General features: G+C 39.3%; 1 protein-coding gene across 1 annotated transcript in view; it reads left to right on the plus strand.

The window, feature by feature from the left end:
• Positions 1–4,641, plus strand: part of LOC109961621 (cadherin-12-like) — a 98,933-nt gene that overhangs the window by 81,733 nt on the left and 12,559 nt on the right. The gene's annotated exons all lie outside the window — the stretch shown is intronic.

Genomic DNA, 4,641 nt, shown 5'->3' on the forward strand with positions numbered 1-4,641 from the left:
CTTTCCCCGGCCTTTTTCTGCACACGCCATGTGCTGCTGGCATTAAAAACAGCAAACATTCCAGCATTAAGGTGTATTTTTCAGTGAGTTGACACCTGTTGATTGGAGTGCTGTTTGCTCACTCCCAGAGAAAATATGGCTCAAGGCAGTTGTTGAAAAGTTTATATAAATTCTGCCCTAGGATCATTGGCTTTTCAAGAATTGTTGTGGTTTGTGGAGATAACTTTTTTTTTTACTTTTTGGAGCAGCATCCTGCTCTAGTTAACAAACACATTTAGCTCTTGCATCGACACAGAGGGTTGGTTTTCAATGTTTTACACAAGGTCGCTTAAATAAACTATTTCATTTCCAGGAATTTTGCAGAGAATCCTTAAGCAGGGATTATGAAACTACCGTAAATCATGTGAACTGATTGTGTCACACAGTTCGATTCAGAAAGGACATGCAGTCATAAAGCACAGTAGTGCTTTGGATATCAGCACTTCAGAGTACATTTCAGATGATATATCTGAAATGCAGTGGAGTATTTTCCTGTTCACTTGTAAGCCACCTTGCCTCTAAATTAGCCCATTAACTTGCATCTAGATGCAGTTAGTGTTCTGAGGGAACAGCTTTTCTGGCAGTCTATCAAATCACTGTAGCCTTCTCATCAAATACAGGATGTTTTTCCAGCCCACAGGCTTTTTGCAGTGAAAACAACGGCTGTGCCCTCACTTTGAAGAGATCTCTGTATCCTTTAGCGTGTGAATTTGTCATGTTTTCAGCATTCAAGGTTGAATCAAAACTCTGGCTGAAACCAGCAAACGCAAAAATGATGACGGAACATTTTCTTGATTTCAGCTGTTTGCTGTTATTGGGTTCTACATGGACATAATTTCTGCCAAAGTTTTGGTTGTTTGAGATGAAAGATTTTTCACTGTTTTGATGATCTGATACTTAAATTCTCTGGTAGGATTCGGCAACATTTGAACCTAATTCTGATTGTCATGGTCTTTTGGTGATGTTAGCGAGGCTCAGTCAAACAACATTCACACTCCATTCATCCACCTTAAATCTTACTTATTGGTAATTTTAGGCCCTCTCCGTTAAAAAAAAAACAAAACACAATTTACATATTGATACTTCACTTGGATATTTGAGCTTCATTGTACAGTTTGACTCTCAAAGGCTGTTTGCACATTCCTCTGCTGAAGGAAGGCTGTTTCTCTGCCCTCACCTTCAATCTGAGTTTAGCATGTGATCACAACTCATTTGGAAGCCAGTTGTGGTCTAAATGTTCTGTGGTCAGTAGTTAAACATTTAAAATGAACAGTATTTAGATGAGAGATTCTGGATTTTAGGAGGGAATGAATAAATACAATTTTTATAATTTTATATACAGTAGCAGCTGTATATGTATATGCTGTCTTTTTCTTAATGTTGTAGAGTAGCACTCACACCTGAAACCGAATTTTCAGTGGCTTTAATGATAAACATATTTTTCTGCCCAGTACATGTCACCATTCAACTACTCAATATATTGAGCAAATCAATCAATAAAGGACTAATCCAATCAGATGTTTGTGCTAATTGGGATAAAGATGTTATGGCCCAGCTGCAGAGAAATGCATATTTAACACATTTAGAAAAGAACTACAGGTCAGCATTCAACAAAACAGTAAACTAGACAGCTAGACAACTCTAGCTTTGTATTCAGATGTAATTCTTTTCAGTTGCAGTAATCATACATTATGAGCCATGTATTTAAAATGTATCACTGTCTCTTCTCTCTGAGTTTCTTGTATGCTCTTTCTTTCTCCTTTGCTCAAATCTCCTACTTTTTTTTAATCTCTTCTTTCCTTTCTACTCCTTCTTCTGTTCCTCCCTCCTCTTTTGCCATCCAGTGCAGATACACTTACCACCACTGTTTTCACAGCATGATTCCACCAGGTGTTGCACACAGCCGGTGCATGAGAAAGCAGTGCACATCCTCTCTTGTACAGTCCATCACATGTCTCGCTTGATGATTATCTGCACTTACATTACAGACAAACATACAAATTACTTGTTTTGAAGGGTCTCATGCTGTGGCAAAGCTCTCATGGAAAATAATCTCTATCCAGGACGTAGCCAAGCAAGAGAGGCAGCTAATTACATGCAAATATGTGCGAACTGCAGTAGAGAAAGTGGTCTAACACTTTCAACTGAGATGAAAAAAATACCACAGAAGAATGTTTTTCTTATTTTATTTTATTTTATTATTTAATATACTCACATGTTTGACTGCTCTACTGGTCAAGTGTGAAATGAGAAAAGGCAACACAAAAATACAACAAGCTTTTAAATTCTACATATTAGATATACTTAGGACAACCAGTGCTATGATGTGTCTCTGCTCTGCATTTCCTTTGCTTTTTGTTAAGGCCACATTAAAATGCTCACCAACTGAATCTGTTTGTTATGCTGGAATAATTTCATTTACATTTAAAACATTTAGCCGGCACTCCTATCTATCTTAACTTGGAGTGCAACAGAGTGTAAAAGAAAAATACATGTAAAGCCATTTATTATATACTGTACAAAAGCACCCAGGACTTGTAATAAGCAGCAACAATTCCGCTTGTCATTGAGAGGATGAGGGAAGCACTTCTGAGTGCAAGAAAAGGGTCATTTGTAGATGATTTATTACAATTAATTTTGTAATTAGAAACTAAATCAAACATTATTGTTTTAAAAGCAGATTTCAGTTCTAATGTTTTAGCACTGAGGCTTATTATAGACATATTCAAACATTCACTTTATTTGATTCATGCCTCTGAAACAGTGATAATGTTACAAAGAAACTGACTTGAAAAGGGGGAAATCAAATGTGTTGCATTAAGTTTAATAAGGAGATTTTCTTTTCTTGCAGGTAAAAATGATACCGGTTGTGGGATTTTATAACTGGCAAATATGTAAGATTAATTTCAGTGAAATTGAAATGTGTTCAGTATAATAGCTAAAGTGATAAAGCTCAAATAATTAGTCGGACAGATGATTAACACTTCAGTTTTTAAGTAAAAATTGCAAAATTGTGGATGCGGTCATGTAAAATGCTTTTGTCTTTTTCCAGCTATTGTAAATTGAATTTGGGTTTTTGGACAGTCAGTAGTTTAATTAGAAAAAGAGGGGTGAGGGATGGGTATGACATGTAACAAAGATCCATGGCTGGAAGTGAACCAGGAACTCAGTAGTTTTATGGACTGCAACTTAACTGATTGTTCACTGAGATACCTTACAAAACATATCATTTAAGACATCACATTGTTTGACATAACTGATTTGGTTTTTTTTAAGTTTGATGTATTAAATGCAAGTGAAAGTAACGGTTAGCTGCAGCTTTAGATTTATTCACCACAAAGCTCATTTGGTCGAAGGGAATCAATAGTGTGAAGTGTACATCTGCTGAGGGGAACAGAGCACTCGTCACACCTGGCCCTGGATTTATTCCCCTGGTGGAAGTTTCAGTCAGATAATGAGGGGAAAGAGAGGAAGAGCAACATGGATGGAGTGATGTAAGAGGGCAGGAGGGCTGTCCCTCGGATGTAATTAGAGGGCCTATTATATAGGGAATTGAACTACTAGTAAACACAACTCTATCAACATTGTTCTCTATGCTGACACTAACCTGCTAACTGCATTAACCAGTTAAAGGTTTGGACACACTTTTCCATTCACTTTAATGGGAAAGTGCATCCAAACTACCTGGCTTGTTACAAAATAAGTTTTTTGAAACTGACACAAATAGTTAAGGTGCTTTGTACCTCTATAATCTTTTTTCCTGCTCCAGTGATTTGTTTCGCTTCCACAGATTAGAAAGGCAAAAGTAATATAATAATGATAGTGCCCACCCTCACATCTGGTGACCTGACTGCCTGTGCTGCCTATGCCATGGGCTGACTCTGGCTGATGGTCCTGCATGCTGGGAAGTTCAGGGCTGAGGCTACAGGTGTTAGGATGGCTCGAACACGGAAGTGAGCGAGTCACAAAAATTGACGGACCCAGGTGGCTGACTTCGATGCAAGCAGTGCAAGTTTATTCACAGTGTAAAACAAGTGACCAAGAAATGAACAGACGAGTAACACTGGGACCGGGTGTCGAGTTTCGGATGGGAACACAGTCAGTGGTGGAGATGATGAGAAGAGGACCGGGCTGCGGACACTGGGACTCACTCCTGGACTGGTCGAGTTGGATGGTACTGAAGAGGAACAGAAATTGGACATTCAGTAAGTAGTAGACTCTGCATCGACCTGCAGACATTCAGTAAGTAGTAGACTGTGCATCGACCTGCAGGGTGGTGATGAAGCAGAGCGGAGGAGGTCTGTGGTCCGAAGGAGCAACTGAGGCGAGGAAGGAATGAATAAAAGCAGCTGGAGAGAAGGAGACAAAAAAACCAACACAGATCAGAAGGAACAACGGGGAACAAACGGGCCTGAGAAATGCTAGAAAGAACTGGCAGGGGAGTGAACGAAGTGCAGGGGCTAAATAGGGAGAAACTAATCAGGTGCAGCTGGTGGTATTCCGGGGGTAAGAAGCAGGTGTAAGGGATAACGTAATCAGGGTAAGGGAGTGAAAACAGAGCGAGGGGAGTGAGAAAGTAGGTGCAGCCGGGCAAACCTGACA

The sequence above is a fragment of the Monopterus albus genome, unplaced genomic scaffold (genome assembly GCF_001952655.1).
Source record: "Monopterus albus unplaced genomic scaffold, M_albus_1.0 scaffold3.1, whole genome shotgun sequence".
NCBI lineage: Eukaryota > Metazoa > Chordata > Actinopteri > Synbranchiformes > Synbranchidae > Monopterus > Monopterus albus.